At 42.8% G+C, this 18,812-nt stretch overlaps 1 protein-coding gene across 1 annotated transcript in view; it reads left to right on the forward strand.

Annotated features, from left to right (window-relative positions):
* The first annotated feature begins 1,049 nt into the window (after positions 1-1,049).
* Positions 1,050-18,812, forward strand: part of Gypa (glycophorin A (MNS blood group)) — a 42,618-nt gene continuing 24,855 nt past the window's right edge. Inside the window, exons 1-2 of the mRNA XM_045130500.1 lie at positions 1,050-1,066; positions 15,405-15,488. The gene's annotated coding sequence lies outside the window, so the exon portion shown is untranslated. The remainder of the gene's footprint in view (positions 1,067-15,404; positions 15,489-18,812) is intronic.

Raw genomic sequence — 18,812 nt, forward strand, 5'->3', positions numbered from 1 at the left:
CTTTGCTACTTGACCTGCCACGATTGTGAAAGCTCTTTGGGGTTTTTTTTTTTTTTTTTTTGGAGGGGGGGGTTGCTGTTGTTTTGGTTTGGTTTGATTTGGTTTGTTATATTTTTTTTTTAATTTTTATTTATTTATTTATTTGAGAGTGACAGACACAGAGAGAAAGACAGATAGAGGGAGGGAGAGAGAATGGGCGCGCCAGGGCTTCCAGCCTCTGCAAACGAACTCCAGATGCGTGCGCCCCCTTGTCCATCTGGCTAACGTGGGACCTGGGGAACCGAGCCTCGAACCGGGGTCCTTAGGCCGCTAAGCCATCTCTCCAGCCCTGGTTTGTTATATTTTTGAAGTAGGGTCTCACTCTAGCCCAGGCTGACCTGCAATTCCCTATGGAGTCTAAGGGTGGCCTGGAACTCACAGCGATCCTCCTACCTCTGCCTCCCGAGTGTTGGAATTAAAGGCGTGCATTACCACAGCTGGGTTTTTGTTTTTTTTTTTCAATTTCAGAGAACTCCACTGATGAATCAACGTCTTATATATACTTCTTTTTCTGAAGCAAAGTAAAAGTTTTACTCGGGAAAGACACGGGCTGCCAGGCTGGCTCTTGAGAGACGAGAGCAGCCTCATATACATTTATTTCCTATGCCAGCAATCGCTTTCCTAAGGGGGCATACCATCAAGCTGCAAAACAGCCGCCCCGATCTCAGGCCCCTGAGGAGGACTCCTCCCCATGGACAGTTTCCTACTACTGCTCTGGCAAGTCCACTGCGTTCAGGCAGCGCCCACTTAGCCTGCAGCACCCAGTTCCTCAAAGTGAAGACTGCACTGACCACGTTTGTAGGCCCAGATAGGCAGACCTTCAGGTATCTTTATTGACAGACACTTAGTAATTTTGCATGGCTTCCATTGCCGCCCAGTGCCTAGCAGCTGATAGAGGGACCCTAGGAAGGTGGGCCCAAGAGATACAAGCAGTCAGCCAGGGCCAGTGGAGGACTCAGCCCTCCTAACTGGTATCTAGCTCATAACCCCAGTATGACTGAGGTCACAAGTGAACTACCATCATCAGGTAAGTGTACTATTTTCAATATATTTTATTTATTTATTTGATTTATTTGAGAAAGAGAAGGAGGCAGAGAGAGAGAATGGGCATTTTAGGGCCTCCAGCCACTGCAAACAAACTCCAGACATATGCACCCCCTTGTGCATCTGGCTTACATGGGTCCTGGAGAATCAAACTGCTGCTAAGCCATTTTCCCAGGCCAAGTGTCCTGTTTTAGCTTGATGCCATCATATTGGGCATGAGCTCATAGCTTAAGATATGAACCAGCCCGATTTCAGTGCTTTCACACCTAACTGAGCAAAGAAATTGAACAGTCTGGTGGGTCACTTTCAACTAGTAATGTGGAGGGGGGTTGGCACAAGAGAGCCCACTAATTGTGGCTGAATTGCAATTTTCCAGTATGATAAGTTTGTATTGATTCTAAAGCTAACTAAAATAAAAGGAATTGTGTTATGTATGAAAAATATCATTGTATAGATGCATTTGCTCCTTGGTTTGAGTTATGAGATGAATTTCCAAATTAAAGCTATTAATGAAGGTATGTACCCTCCATTTTCAAAAAGTATAATATCCAACTGTTCAGCCCAAACAAAAAAAAAAAAAAGAAAGGAAGGAAGGAAAATGCTGGAACATGTATCCTGGAAGCAGAAGGAGGCTTTGTCACTATACAGCTGTCAGTGAAATATAATACAGTAAAATAAAAACAAAATTAAGGGGGAAAAAACCTGCTCGTTGGCTTAGATGTTATATACTTTGGGTAAAATCTAAGTCAATACCTTAAAATAAGTTGCATAGGACTATTATTAAATTGTATTAAACTAAATGGTTTCTAGCTTCCTTATGAGAAATGACATCCTCTCAAATGCAGTGCTTCTGTGTTAGAAATACAAAGGCCCAGCATGGAGTTAAGGAATAGTCACTTAGGTAGAGTATATTTTGCTCCTAGACAGAGTTGGGACTCAAGAGTGAACAGGCAGATCGGGATTCAAGTCTGGAGAATATTCAGACAAGTCCTTTTCCCTCTCTTTGCATCAACATCCTCAGTTGTAAAAGGCGGGCAAAGTTAGTACTCGCCTCACCGTCATTGTGGAAGGACTGGACAAGGTGAGTAAGGCAAGGTTCTTATCCAGTGCCCAGCATAAATTACTGTTTCTATTAGAGACAGGTATATGTCCATAATTACTAAGTATTGATAAGATGAGTAACATTAAAATAGGCATTGACTGTAGGGTGATAATAATAAGCTAAGGAAGGATGCTCAGCGTGTGGGTAGTACTTTACCACGCATAGTTCATCCCATTTTCCGTGTCCGTTCATCTGCTGATGGCCACTCGGCTAATTCCACGTGTTAGCTGCTGGAAATGACACTGCAATGAGCATGGATATGTAGATATCTCTTCGGTGTGCTGATTTCAGTTCTTGGACATATACCCACTGTTCATGCGATAGATCTCTTTTCAGTTTTGGAGAAAACCTCACATTGTCTTTGTATGGTGGCTAAGCCAATTTACTTTCATAGCAAGTATATATGAGTCCCTTCTGTCGCCATCCTCACCAGCATTTGTTATTTCTGTTTATCTTGTTTTATAGCAAGAGCCACTCCAGCTCGAGCTGATGATAGAATCCTCATAGCCTGCTGATGTGAGGCCCTATTCCGATGTGTGTTAGCCTCGCATCTTGCTCTTATCAAGAAGTATCTATTCATTTCATTTGCCCATATTTTAATTTAGATTGTTTTGAGTTCCTTGCATATTCTGAATGTTAGCTTTCTGTCACAGGAATAGTTGACCTCTGCTTTCTTTTTTTTAAATTTTTTTTGTTTATTTTTATTTATTTATTTGAGAACGACAGAGAGAGAAAGAGGCAGATAGAGAGAATGGGTGCGCCAGGGCCCCCAGCCACTGCAAACCAACTCCAGACGCGTGCGCCCCCTTGTGCATCTGGCTAACGTGGGTCCTGGGGAATCGAGCCTCGAACCGGGGTCCTTAGGCTTCACAGGCAAGCGCTTAACTGCTAAGCCATCTCTCCAGCCCTACCTCTGCTTTCTAAGAAGGCTGTATCATCAATTACCAGCTGGTTGGCAAATGGAGGGAAAGGGGGAGAAGCATGCTCACTTCCCTGTGTTAACTGCCACTCGAACTTCATCAGACTGTGTGCAGGAGCTGATATGTGTCTCATTATGTGGCCAAGCTTGTTCTTTTTTTTTTTTTAATATTTTTATTTATTTGAGAGTGACAGACAGAGAGGCAGGCAGAGAGAAAGAGAGAATGGGTATGCCAGGGCCTCCAGCCACTGCAAACAAACTCCAGATGCGTGCGCCCCCTTGTGCATCTGGCTTACATGGGTCCTGGGGAATCGAGCCTTGAACCGGTATTCTTAGACTTCACAGGCAAGCACTTAACCACTAAGCCATCTCTCCAGCCCCCCAAGCTTGTTCTTGATCTTGATGTGTATACCTTAGGCTAGTCTTAAACTCATAAACGTCTCGCCTCAGCCTAAGGAATGCTAGGATTACAGACATGATCTGCTTTCATTCTTTTGATTGAGAACTTTACTATACGAACATATTGCATATTGGTCATACTGTGATGGAGTTACCCTCTTATGTCCCCTCTTGTCCATCATCAGTCCACTGAGGGCCTCCTCATGGAGGTTGTCCATATTCACCACTGGCTCATAAATGCACCAGTCAGTCTCTGTGGGGTTCACCTTCTCACACTATGGGTCTACAATCATTCTGCCCCTTCGTTCACAGTATTCCTGAGCCTTGGAGGGTATAAATCTTCTTTTGTATTTAGTCGTTGGCAACCTCTGATTTTCTGCCTTGATGATTTTCTTTTTAACTTATTTTATTTTTTTTATTTATCTGCAAGAGAGAAGGAGAGAGAGAGAAAGAGAGAGAGAAGGGGCACACCAGTGCAAATGAACTGCAGATGCATGTGCCTCCAGCTTACGTGGGTCCTGGGGAATCAAACCTAGGTCCTTTGGTTTTTCAGGCAAGTGCTTTAACCACTTAGCCATTACCCCCCCCCAGCCCTGCTCTGATGAGTTTTGAGTCTCCTCAATGTCTACCAACATTTCGCAGGAAGAGGTTCTCAGGCTAGGGGTGAGAGCGGCACTCACGTGTACCCCACTGCTTCCTCTGTGATGTTTCCTGGGCCATGACACGTGAGATAGAGACGACGCCTCTCACACTGACAGTTGACTTTCTTTCCATGTCCTACCTATGGATCTTGGCTAAATTTCTAAGACAAGATTTATTGTTTGTTTTTTAATTTTTTTATTAACAACTTACCCCACTTACCCCTTTGAAACTCAACTCTCCATCATACCCCCTCCCCACCTCAATCAGACTCTCTTTTACTTTTGATGTCATGATCTTTTCCTCCTCTTATGAGGGTCTTGTGTAGGTAGTGTCAGGCACTGTGAGGTCATGGGTATCCAGGCCATTTTGCGTCTGGAGGAGCACATTGTAAGGAGTCCTACCCTTCCTTTGGCTCTTACATTCTTTCCTCCACCTCTTCGGCAATGGACCCTGAGCCTTGGAAGGTGTGATACAGATATTGCAGTACTGAGCACTGCAGTCATTTCTTTCCATCACCATTGTTTGGTTTTTAAAAGGTATTTTTATTTACCTATTTGTGTGTGTGTGAGAGAGAGAGAGAGATTAGAGTATAAGACTTTTGACACTGCAAACAAACTCTAGGAGCATGTGCCACTCAGTGCAACTGGCTTTACATGTGTAGTGAAGAATGGAACATGGGCCAGCAGGATTTGCAAGCAAGCACCTTTAACCACTCACTGAGGCATCCCCACGGCCTGTCTTTGTGCTCTAGCATCTATATGTTGGATTTTTTTTTTTTTTTTTTTTTTTTTTTTTTTTGGTTTTTCAAGGTAGGGTCTCACTCTAGCCCAAGCTTACCTGGAATTCACTATCTCAGGGTGGCCTCGAACTCATGGCAATCGCTCTTACCTCTGTCCCCTGAGTGCTGGGATTAAATGTGTGTGCCACCACACCCGGCTCCTAGATGTTGGACATGTACAAACCTGTCAACTTAAAGTGCTTAGGTCTATATCTTTAACACATAAATATAATTCATACACTACACAAGTACTATGTTGTATTTGTTCTTACTCTCGCTGTGTCTTAAAAGTTAAACAGCATATTTGTTACTTATCCCATTGGCTAACTCTACATTTCTACAAGCATTCTGTCCAAACTCTGAGACATTTTAGTGGTACAGCACACACAGGATCTCTAGCTGCCTTAAGGGACATTATTTAAGTCGGATGAGGTGTGCACTGGATGGGTACACAATGGCTTCTGAGGTCGTGAGTGGATTCCAGATGTCTTATGGAGCACAGATGCCCTCAGTCTTTGGCATTCAGGTACTCAGAATGGTCAGAGTGAGACATGTCAGTGTCAGAATGGGATGAAGTACTATTGCGACACATGGAATGGACACTGTAAATATAGTACACACGCTCACACGACACCAGGATGACACAGTGTACGTGCTCCTGCATGTGGTACACGCATGTGGATGTGCTCTCTTCTAGCTTGTTCAAGTTTGTTCTTTTGTGCCAAGAACAGCCAAGTCGAACTTGGTCTCTCTCACCCCTTGATGAACTTCCCCAAATTTGTGGCTCTCTCATTTTAACATGCTTTATAACAAGATGTTGGGCTCTGCGTCTGTGTTTGTTTCTGAGTGTTGAAACCCATTGTTTTAACACTGATCCACGCTCAGCACATGCCTCTTTACTCAGTCTGCAGACAGAAATAGTCTTACTCTGATTCACTGAAAGGTTTCTTGCTTTTTCATATCTCTTTCATTGCTGGTTGAAGTATCATGACTGTGAAAGCTTTTTTCAAACTTCATACTGCGTGGCTTGTGAGTGAAGTTCTCAAATGTGTTTATTTCATATTTTAGAAGTCACTTTCATAGCAGGCAGTAAGGACTTCCACATGATAATACTTCACTTCAGCCTGGCACAGGCTCTCACCTTACACCTTGAATTTGATTTCTTATCCACTGAGAGCCTCTTGCTGCTCCTTTGCCATGCCCACTACATTCACTCAAAGAGCATTTACATGGAGAAGATGGTTCCTAAAATTAAATATTCCTCTTACCATGTTTGTAGTCCCTGTTAGCCAGGTATCTTTAGTAACAGACACTTAAGACTCTATATTTCAAAGTGTTGCCCAATGTCTATCAGCTGGTAGAGGCTTCAGGAAGGTGGGCCCAGGAGATACTGGAAGTAAGCAGGGCTTGGGAACATACTCAGCCCTCCGTCTGTGATCTGGTTTATGACCCTGGTATGAGTGAGGAGGTAACAGGTGAATTACCATTTTCAGGCAAATGTACTTTTTTAGCTTGATGTTGATATATTGGACATGAGCCTATAGCTTAAGATATCAACCACCCTGACTTCAGAATTGTGACTCCTAACTGAACAAATAAGTGAAGAGTATATTAAGTTCCAGTCTAGAAGGGTTTTTGGTTTTATTGTTTTGTTTTGTTTTGTTTAGTGAAACTCAACTGTCATGGGCAGGAAGTTGGCACTAGCTGTGCCTGAATCGCTGCTTTCCAGTATGGGAAGTCTGGTTTGATCCTAAAGCTAACTGAAAAGAGCTACAGAGCCGGGCGTGGTGGCGCACACCTTTAATCCCAGCACTCGGGAGGCAGAGGTAGGAGGACTGCCGTGAGTTCAAGGCCACCCTGAGACTCCATAGTGAATTCCAGGTCAGCCTGGGCTAGAGTGAGACCCTACCTCGAAAATCCAAAAAAAAAAAAAAGAGCTATATAACATATGAGAAATACCTTTGCGTGAACATATTTTTCCTTGGTTTAAGCTATGAGGAGCTGAACTTCCAAATTAAAGCTATTAATGAAGGTGGATAGATGAGCCTCGGTTTTCAAAAAGTGTTATATTCAAATTCTCAGGCCAAACAGAAAAACACTGAAACATGAACTCTGGAACTGGGAGAGGACTTCCTCTCTAGGCAGTTGTCTCTAAAGTCTAATGCAGAAAAAAAAAAACAGATATATATATATATATATATATATATATCGAAAACAAAAGTTAAAAACCCCTGCTGATTGGCTTAGGTGCTATACAGTTTGGGTAAAATCTAGATCAATTCTTTTTTTTTTTTTTTTTTTGGCTTTTTGAGGTAGAGTCTCAGTCTAACCCAGGGTGACCTGGAATTCACTCTGTATTCTCAGGGTGGCCTTGAACTCACGGCGATCCTCCTACCTCTGCCTCCCGAGTGCTGGGATTAAAGGCTCGCACCACCACGCCCGGCTTAGATCAATTCTTTTTTTTTTTTTTTTATTTTTATTTATTTATTTTATTTGAGAGCGACAGACAGAGAGAGAAAGACAGGTAGAGGGAGAGAGAGAGAATGGGCGCGCCAGGGCTTCCAGCCACTGCAACCGAACTCCAGACACGTGCGCCCCCTTGTGCATCTGGCTAACGTGGGACCTGGGGAACCGAGCCTCGAACCGGGGTCCTTAGGCTTCACAGGCAAGCGCTTAACCGCTAAGCCATCTCTCCAGCCCTGATCAATTCTTTATAATAAATTACATAGTATGATTATTAAACTTTATAAAACTAATTTTTGGCTTCCTTTTGAGAGACAATATCCTCTCAAATGCAGTGCTTCTGTGTTACAAACACCATGCCAAGCAGGGAGATAAGCGGCAGGCACGTATGTGGAGTATACTTCGCCCACTGGCATAGCTGAGACCCCAGTTAAGAGTGAGCAGCCTATGCTGCCGAGCTTTCTGTGGAACGCAGGGACAAGGTCCAGCACGTCCTATGGCACACTAGGAGGTGGGGTGGAGCAACAGTTAGGAGCACAGGCATGCAGCATTCGTGCTCTCATCAAACTTGTTATTGTTCACAAGACCTATGCACTATGCAGACAGCCGACCTTTTGTTACAGATACAGAGGGGGGTAAATAACACAGGCATGAGGAACAGACAGGCCTGGGTTTGAAACTAGAATTAAGGAGAACACTGAGGCAAATATTTTCCCTCTTTGTGCGTCATCGTCCTCAGTTGTAAAATATGGATTAGTAGATGCCTCATAGTCTAGAAGAAGGCCTGTGCGAGGTATGAGAGGCACTGTCCTTAACCAGCACCTAGCAAGAGGTGAAGTGTTGCTTACATTAGATATAAGTTAATTTTCATAGTGAATAAGTATTTATAAGATGAGTGTCCCTAACATAGATACCAGCTGTGATAACAAAGATTATTATCTGTTTTATTATTAACAAGGAAGAAACAGCATATGATTGGGTAGCACTTCACCATACATATTTAATCATATTTGCCTTATCCAGTCATCTGCTGATGGCCACTAGGTTTATTCCATGTCTCAGCTACTGGAACTGGTGCTTTAATAAACATGAATGTGCATATATCTCTTTAGTGTGCTTATTTCCCTTCCTTTGAACATATACCCACTAGGAGGATCACTGGGTCCTATCGTAGAGTCATTTTTCAGTTTTGGACAGAAATTCAGACTGATTTTAAGGTGGCCATGCCAATTTACTTTTTTTTTTAACTGTATAAAAGAGCAGCTTTTATAATTTTCATTTATTTGTTTTTAAGACGTGAAGGCAGGAAGAGAGAATGGGCATACCAGGGCCTCTAGCCACTGCAAACAAATTCCAAATATATGTGCCACCTTGTGCATCTGGCCTTACACGGGCATGGGGAATTGAACCCAGGTCATTAGGCTTTGCAGGCAAGTACCTTGATGGCTTAGCCATCTCTCCAGCCCCAAGAGTTACTTTTATTCTCCATCCCCACCAGCAGTTGTGATTTTTGTTTACCTTGTAATAGCCATCCCACCTGAGAGTGAAAACTGTTGCCATGAGGACTTTTTCAGATATTTCTTGGCCCCACATATTTGGGGATTTTTTTTCAAGAAATTTCCACTTAGATTTGTCCATATTTTAATCAAATTATTTGTGTCTATCTAGCTGTATGAGTTCCTTATGAACTCTGAATACTAACCTTCTGACAGATAAATAGTTGTCAGATATTTTCTACCATTCTGTAAGCTGTGGAAAACACAATTTAAAGTAATTCCCTCACCTTGTCTTTACAGATAATCCTTTCATGGAAACTACTCCCCTCAGTTTTAACCACAGGTTTTGAAAATCATCCATTAATATTCTCAAGGTGAAACCTATGCTTTTTCATAACTGATTTGCAGCCATTGCTATCTAATATGAATCTTTAATTAGTACTTATCTGTGCATTTTTTATAAAAACAAATTATAATACATCTAAAATATTTATTTTTAATCCCCAGGTTATCTCTCGGTAGTAGAATTGTGTTTAAATTTTCTTCTGCTCTGTGTGTGTGTGTGTATTAGTGCACATGCATGTAGAGGTCAGAGGACAATCACAGGTTCTTTCTCCTCTTTGAGATAGAATCTTTCACTGGGCCAGACTACACCAAACTAACTGGCCAATGAGTCCTAGAGATCTGCCTGTATCCACCTCCCCCATACTAGGATTATAAGTACCCCTCACAATGCCTAGCTTTGTTTTTTTTTTGGGGGGGGGTTGGTGTTTTTTGTTGTTGTTGTTTTTGTTTTTGTTTTTGTTTTTCAAGGTACGGTCTCACACTAGTCCAGGCTGACCTTGAATTCACTCTGTCATCTCAGGGTGGCCTTGAACTCACAGTGATCCTCCTACCTCTGCCTCCCAAGTGCTCGAATTAAAGGCATGTGCCACCACACCCAGCTGCCTAGCTTTTTTTCTAACAGGTTTTGGGGATCAAAATAAAGTCCTCACCCTTACAAAGCAAACATGTTAACAATTGTGCTATCTCCTTTCTCTCCCTTTCTTCTGTGTCTTAATAGGCAAAAATTTTTCTACAAAGAGATTCACATCATGTACTGAATGAAGGTTTAAAAAGTTTTGTGTCATGGAAAATGTTAATAAAAATTTAAAAAAAAAGTTTTGTGGAGTTGGAGAAATGTCTCAGGGGTTAAGACACTTGCCTGGAAAGCCTAAGGACCCAGGTTCTATTCCCCAGTACCCATGCCAGATGCACAAGGTAGCACTTATATTTGGAGTTCGTTTATAGGGCTGGCGGTCCTGGCGCACCACCCCCATTTCTCTCCTTGCAAAGAAATTTACAATGTCATACCCCCAAAAAATAAATAAAATGCCGGGCATGGTGGCACTCCTTTAATCCCATCACTTGGGAGGCAGAGGTAGGAGGATCGCCGTGAGTTTGAGGCCACCCTGAGACTCCATAGTGAATTCCAGGTCAGACTGAGCTAGAGTGAGACCCTACCTAAAAAAAGAAAAGAAAAGAAAAAGCTTTGTGAAGTAAACTAACAAACATGATCTCTACTTTCTTTTTTTTTTTTTTAAATTTTTTTTTAATTGTTTATTTATTTATTTGAGAGCAACAGACAGAGAGAGAAAGAGGCAAACAGACAGAGAGAGAGAATGGGCGCACCAGGGCCTCCAACCACTGCAAATGAACTCCAGATGCGTTGCACCCCCTTGTGCATCTGGCTAACGTGGGTCCTGGGTAGTTGAGCCTCGAACCAGGGTCTTTAGGCTTCACAGGCAAGCGCTTAACCGCTAAGCCATCTCTCCAGCCCATGATCTCTACTTTCTAAGAAGGCTGTATCATCAAGCCTTAAGCCTGGTTGGAAAACAAAGGGAAAAAGGGAAAATCCTAATCATTTCACTGTGGTTACTACCCCTCGACCTTGGTCAGGCTACACACTGAAATTGAGGATTGAAGGATTTGGCAGGGAAAAGAGCAAGCATCCATGAGCACATGAGACAAGCCCTCTCAAAGAGTTTCCCTGTGATCAATGTTCTATAGGCTTTAAGCCTATATAATACACATAATTACAATAAGTCCTCCCCAAGCCCCTGACTGCCCCACCTTCAGTAACTAAGTATAGCAGAAGAATGGCTACAAATCGGACTGCAGGACCCATGTTGCCTGAAAGGCATCTACCACATCCCCACAATCAAGTGGTGTCTGGTCCTGCCTAATGTGGACTTGTGAATGCCCCCCCCCCAAGAGCACAAGGCTGCAAACCAGAAAATACGTCTCATCCTTCCCTGAATCTGCTTGCACCATGCTCACGCCATGCAAAGGCCTGGGAGAGAGTTCTAGAAGTTCTGGCCTTTTGTTCTGTGGAGAATTAAATCCCTTGATGTTTAAGATGAGGCTCCAGTTCAGCACTTGAGCTGTTTCTCTCCAAGGCGCATGCCACCATACGAAGGCTTAAGCTTAATTGGAAAACCAACTCAGGGAAGAAACATTTAGATTTCCAGTGGGGAAGGAAGAGAGTCAAAGAGGTTTTGTTTATGGTGTGTCTTCAAATACCATTGGAAAGTGAGCTCATTTGTGAGCCTACATAATAAGACACACACACACACACACACAACAGACACTCGACTATCAGCCTCATAGGGCCACACCTTGTCAGTATTTCTTAGCACTTTCCATACAGGGAGAGATCACAGATATTCCTCTTTCATTATGAATTACCTATGACTCAGACACTGTGTATCCAATGATGTGAAAACATGAATACAGGGGCAAGAAGATGGCTCAGCAGCTAATGACACTTGCTTGCAAAACCTACTTGCCTGGTTTCAATTCCTCGGCCACCCTCATAGACCTGGATCATGACTCACGTGCACCAGTAAGAGGCCCTGGCACGCAAATACGCACAGGCACGCACATGCGCACGTGCACACACACACACACACACACACACACACACACACACGCAAATAAATAATCTTTGGTAAAGAGCATGCACCCAGTAAGACAGAAAGTGATGTCTCTACTTCACAAAAACCACCTGTGTAATAAGAAGCTTTCACTTATATTGTTTTTGGCTTATGGGGTATTTTGTAACATTTCATGGATTTGTTATAAGAAAGTGAGACTTGGTAGACACTTCTTTTTTTTTTTTTTTTAAATTTTATTTATTTATTTATTTGAGAGTGACAGACACAGAGAGAAAGACAGATAGAGGGAGAGAGAGAGAATGGGCGCGCCAGGGCTTCCAGCCTCTGCAAATGAACTCCAGACGCGTGCGCCCCCTTGTGCATCTGGCTAACGTGGGACCTGGAGAACCGAGCCTCGAACCGGGGTCCTTAGGCTTCACAGGCAAGCGCTTAACCGCTAAGCCATCTCTCCAGCCCGGTAGACACTTCTTACATGATGTGTCCTAAGTCCCAGGCAGCTCCTAAACCCGTTCTATGGACTGTCCCCTGTTATTCTGCCCATGGCTCCATTAAGTAGGCATTATCCCCGTCACACATGCTCTGACAGCTCCTCATTATGGAACCTATTATCCCCACTGCACATTTACTGCACTTACCTAAGGTCACACAACCAGTGAGCAGAGAGCCTGGGACACGGATGTCAACAGTTTCGTCACTGAACCATTTCCCTGCGCCAGTGTCCTTCAAAAGCAATGAACATGGGCTGGAGAGATGGCTTAGCGGTTAAGCGCTTGCCTGTGAAGCCTAAGGACCCCGGTTCGAGGCTCGCTTCCCCAGGTACCACGTTAGCCAGATGCACAAGGGGGCACACGCATCTGGAGTTTGTTTGCAGAGGCTGGAAGCCCTGGCGCACCCATTCTCTCTCTCTCTCTCTGTCTTTCTCTCTGTGTCTGTCGCTCTCAAATAAATAAAAAAAAAATTAAAAAAAAAAAAAGCAATGAACAGCTGCTTCCTAAGAGATCTAGAAGAAGCACTGTTGACATTTAGGTGCAAATTTGTGCCTGACTGTGTGTATGTGTGTGTATGTCTGTGTGTGTCTGTGTGTGTGTGTCTGTGAGTGTGTCTTATTACGTAGGCCAGGTTGTTCCTCATCTTAGTACATGTAGCTGAAGCTGCTCTTAAACTTATGAGTGTCTTGCCTCAGCCAGTGAAATACCAGGATTACAGACATAATCTGCTTTCAGATCTAATGTACCTTGGCTGATTTTTTTTATTAAGTGAGAACTTTACTGTGTGAACATATTGCATGTTGGACATATTCCCACTGGGCTGTACTCTTACGACCCCTCACTCACCCCCTGTGGACGACGAGTCATAAATCTCCTCCAACGTTGAACCCTCAGGCCAGTGATGAGAGCAGCACTCATGTCTAATCTGCCGCTCACGTTTAATCTCCGTGATGATGTCGGGGCCCTGGCAGGTGTGGTAGAGATGCCCTAGCTCATGATGTGTGCTATCGTGGTGAATGTTATTATCAAGAAAAACTCTTTGCCAAGTCTGCAGAAAGGTCTACTTCTATTCTGTTTCACTGGAAGTTCTCTTGCATCTCATGTCTCTTTCATTGCTGGTTGACGTGCCATGAGTGTGAAAGCTTTTTCAAAAGAGAGCACTGACTAGTTCATACAGTTCATTTAATATATCAGAAGTCACTTTCATAGCGAGCCATGAAGACCTCCACATTATAGACGTTCACACTCCTCAACAGCTGGCACCTGCCCTAACCTCACACCTTGAATTTGATTTCTGTCCACTGGACAGAAATAGCTCTGGCTATTCCTTTGCCATGCCCACTACATTCACTCAAAGAGCATTTACATGCAGCAGGTGGTTCCTAAAATGAAATATTCCTTTTACCATGTCTGTAGTCCTTGTTAAGCTGGCCTTTGGTTATCTTCAGTAACAGACACTTAAGACTCTGCATGTTTGAAACTGCCACCCAACGTCTATCAGCTGATAGCGGCTTCAGGAAGGCGGGCCCAGGAGATACCTGCAGCAGACAGGGCTTGGGAACGTGCTCAGCCCTCCCATCAGTGAGCTGCTTTATGACCCTGGTGTGAGTGAGGAGGGAACAGGCGAATGACCATTAACAGGTTAGAGTACTTTTTTAGCTTGATGCTATCATACTGGGCATGAGCTTAAGCTTATAGCTTAAGATATGAACCACCCCAATTTCAGTATTGGCTCTCCCAACTTAATAAATAAATGAACAGTGTATCAAGTTCCTGTCTGGTGAATGGGTTTTATTTTACTGAGACTTGGCTGTGATGGGAGGGGTCTGATAGAAGTCCCACTTCTTGTAAAATCACAATTCGCCAGTAGGAGACGTTTTCTTTGACCCCACACCTAACTAAAAGGAAAAGAATTGCATTATATATGAGGACTATGTCTATGTAAATGTATTTGTTCCTTGGTTTGAGTTCTGAGGTGATCAATTTAGAAAGTAAAGCTACTAGAGAATGTGGCTGCAGGGCCCTCTGTTTACAAAAGTTACAATATACAACTTTTCAAACCAAACAGAGCAAAAAAGGTATAAACATGGACAATGGAACCAGGAAAGGGGGTTTCCTCCCTACGCAGCTGTTTTTGAACTCTGGTGCAGAAAAAAAAAACAATTTAACCCTGCTATTTGGCTGAGTTGTTAGGTAGTTTAGGTAGAATCTAGACCAATTCCTTAAAAGAAATTACATAAAACTATTATTGAATTGCATTAAACTAAGCTTTCCTTTCACTTCCTATGAGAAATGATATCATCTCAAAAGTAGTGTTTCTGGGGCTGGAGAGATGCCTTAGCGATTAAGGCATTTGCCTACAAATGCCAAGGGACCTCAGTTCGATTCCCCAGGACCCATGTAAGCCAGATGCGTAAGAGGGTGCATGCCTCTGGAGTTCAATCAGAATGACTAGAAGCCCTGGCGCACCCATTCTCTCTCTCTCTCTCTCCCTCTCTCTCTCTCTCTCTCTCTCTGTCTCTCTCTCTCTCTCTCTCTCTGCCTCTTTCTCTCTGTGTCACTCTCAAATAAATAAATAAAATAAATAAATGGAAAAATCGAAAAAAATTTTAATGGATATTGGGTGTGAGGATAATGATAATAAGCTAAGGAAGAAAGGGCAGCATGTGGGTAGTTCCTCACCGTGCGTATTTAATCACATTTTCCTTGTCCATTCGTCTGTAGATGGCCACTCAGCTGATTCCACGTCTTAGCTACTGGAAATGATGCTGCAATAAGCTTGGGATACACGTATCTCTATGGTGTGCAGATTTCACTTCCTTTGGGCATTTGCCACAGGGAGGACTGCTGGGTCAGATGGTAGATTTATTTTTTAGGATTATGAGAATGTCATTGTATTTTATATGGTGACCGCACCAATGTACTTTCTCCACATTGTCACCAGCACTTGTTGCTGAGGTTTATCTTTTTACTCTACGTTTTCTTTTTGTATTCCGCTATTAGTCTTCAGCCAAACAGAGAGTTGGCAACTATTTTCCACAATTCTGAACATTGTGTGAAGCATAATTTAAAGGAACGCCCCCACTTTGTCTTTGCAGATTATTCCAATGCACCAGCCATTTCCCACATAGTTCCAAGTGCAGGTCACCAAGAACATACATCATCACTTTCCTCAGTGCCAGGTGAGACCTGTACTTTTACCTTTCTAGCCATTTCTGTCTTACCTGAATACAAGGAAAAAAAAAAAAAAAAACACAATGGAGAGATGGTTCAAAGGTTAAGGCACTTGCCTACAAAGCTTAATGACACAGGTTCAATTCCCCAGCACATACATAAAGCCAGATGCAGTGGAGTATGCGTCTGGAGGTTTGGGGTGTTGTTTTTTTTTCAGTAGCAGCTGGGGGCTCTGGCATGCCCATTCTCTCTATCTCTTTCTGCTTGCATATAAGTAAAGAAATAATTATTTTAGCCAGGCATGGTGGCGCATGCCTTTAATCCCAGCACTCAAGAGGCAGAAGTAGAAGAATAGCCATGGGTTTGAGGCTACCCTGAGACTACATAGTGAATTCTAGCTCAGTCTGGGCTAGAGTGAAACCCTACCTCAAAAAATCAAAACAAAAATTATATATATATATATGTATATATATATATACATATATATATATATTTATATTTATATTTATATTTGTGTGTGTGTGTGTTTGTCTGTCTGTCTCTGTGTCTGCATGTGTGTATATGTGTTTGTCTGTGGGTGTCTGTGTGTGTGTGTCTGTGTGTGTGTGTGTGTGAGCGTGTCTTATTACGTAGGCCAGGTTGTTTCCTCATCTTAGTACATGTAGCTGAAGCTGGTCTTAAACTCATGAGTGTCTTGCCTCAGCCTGTGAAATACCAGGATTACAGACATAATCTGCTTTCAGATCTAATGTACCTTGGCTGATTTTTTTTATTAAGTGAGAACTTTACTGTGTGAACATATTGCATGTTGGACATATTCCCACTGGGCTGTACTCTTACGACCCCTCACTCACCCCCTGTGGACGACGAGTCATAAATCTCCTCCAACGTTGAACTCTCAGGCCAGTGATGAGAGCAGCACTCATGTCTAATCTGCCGCTCACGTTTAATCTCCGTGATGATGTCGGGGCCCTGGCAGGTGTGGTAGAGATGCCCTAGCTCATGATGTGTGCTATCGTGGTAAATGTTATTATCAAGAAAAACTGTTTGCCAAGTCTGCAGAAAGGTCTACTTCTATTCTGTTTCACTGGAAGTTCTCTTGCATCTCATGTCTCTTTCATTGCTGGTTGACGTGCCATGAGTGTGAAAGCTTTTTCAAAAGAGAGCAGTGACTAGTTCATACAGTTCATTTAATATATCAGAAGTCACTTTCATAACGTTCACACTCCTCAACAGCTGGCACTTGCCCTAACCTCACACCTTGAATTTGATTTCTGTCCACTGAGAGGCTCTGGCTATTCCTTTGCCATGCCCACTACATTCACTCAAAGAGCATTTACATGCAGCAGGTGGTTCCTAAAATGAAATATTCCTTTTACCATGTTTGTGGTCCTTGTTAAGCTGGCCTTTGGTTATCTTCAGTAACAGACACTTAAGACTCTGCATGTTTGAAACTGCCGCCCAACGTCTATCAGCTGATAGCGGCTTCAGGAAGGCGGGCCCAGGAGATACCTGCAGCAGACAGGGCTTGGGAACGTGCTCAGCCCTCCCATCAGTGAGCTGCTTTATGACCCTGGTGTGAGTGAGGAGGGAACAGGTGAATGACCATTAATAGGTTAGAGTACTTTTTTAGCTTGATGCTATCATACTGGGCATGAGCTTATAGCTTAAGATATGAACCACCCCAATTTCAGTATTGGCTCTCCCAACTTAACAAATAAATGAACAGTGTATCAAGTTCCTGTCTGGTGAATGGGTTTTATTTTACTGAGACTTGGCTGTGACGGGAGGGGTATGATAGAAGTCCCACTTCTTGTAAAATCACAATTCGCCAGTAGGAGACATTTTCTTTGACCCTACACCTAACTAAAAGGAAAAGAATTGCATTATATATGAGGACTATGTCTATGTAAATGTATTTGTTCCTTGGTTTGAGTTCTGAGGTGATCAATTTAGAAAGTAAAGCTATTAGAGAATGTGTTTTCAAAAGTTACAATATACAGCTTTTCAGACCAAACAGAGAAAAAAAGCTATAAACATGGACAATGGAACTGGTAGAGGGGCGGTTCCTCTCTGGGTAGCTGTTTTTGAAGTCTGGTGCAGAAACAAACAAACAAACAAAAAAATTAAACCCTGCTATTTGGCTTAGTTGTTATGTAGGTTAGGTAAAATCTAGACCAATTCCTTAAAAGGAATTACACAAAACTATTATTGCATTGTATTAAACTAAGCTTTTCTTTCGCTTCCTATGAGAAATGATAGTAGTGTTTCTGGGGCTGGAGAGATGGCTTAGCGATTAAGGCATTTGCCTGCAAAGCCAAAAGAGCTCGGTTTGATTCCCCAGGACCCACATAAGCCAGATGCATAAGAGGGCGCATGAGTCTGGAGTTCATTCGCAATGACTGGAAGCCCTGGCGCACTCATTCTCTCTCTCTCTCTCTCTCTCTTTCCCCTTTCCCTCTCTCAAATAGATGAATAAAATAAAGTTCTACTTTAAAAAGAAAAAAGTAGTGTTTCTATATTGGAAATACCAAGTTGTGTTTCTATATTGGACATACCAAGGCCCAGCCTGGAGATGAGGAGCAGTCACTTAGGGGGATGTATTTGCTCATAGACATGGCTAGGACTCTGCTGAGCTTTCTGAAGATGCAGGGACGAGGTCCAGGCTGTTCCAGGACATCCTGGAAGGGGGAATTGAGGAACAGTTCCAGGCATGAGGAACAGGCAGAACTGGGTCCAAATTTAAAAGTCTTGAGAATATTCAGACAAGTCCTTTCCCTCTCTTTGCATCATCATCCTCAGTTGTAAAAGGCGGGCAAAATTAGTACCAGCCTCACTGTCATTGCAGCACACATTTCACTTCCTTGGGACATATGCCCATTGGGAGACTACTGAGTCAGATGGTAGATTTGTTTTTTAGGTTTTAGAGAACATCACAGTATTTTATATGGTGACCACACCAATGTACTTTCCTTCCTCCACATTGTCTCCAGCACTTGTTGCTGAGGTTTATCTTTTTACTCTATGGGTTCTTGCACGTATTCTGATTATTAGCCTTCAGTCAGATGGAGAGTTGGCAAATATTTTCTACAATTCTGTACATTGTGTGAAGCATAATTTAAAGGAACTCCCCCACTTTGTCTTTGCAGATTATTCCAATGCTCAGCCATTTCCCACATAGTTCCAACTGCAGGTCACCAAGAACATACATCATCACTTTTCTTAGTGCCAGGTGAGACCTGTACTTTTACCTTTCTAGCCATTTCTGTCTTACCTGAATATTAAAAAATTAAAAAATGGAGAGATGGCTCAGAGGTTAAGGCACTTGCCTA

Source organism: Jaculus jaculus, chromosome 12 (assembly GCF_020740685.1).
Source record: "Jaculus jaculus isolate mJacJac1 chromosome 12, mJacJac1.mat.Y.cur, whole genome shotgun sequence".
NCBI classification, from domain to species: Eukaryota; Metazoa; Chordata; class Mammalia; order Rodentia; family Dipodidae; genus Jaculus; species Jaculus jaculus.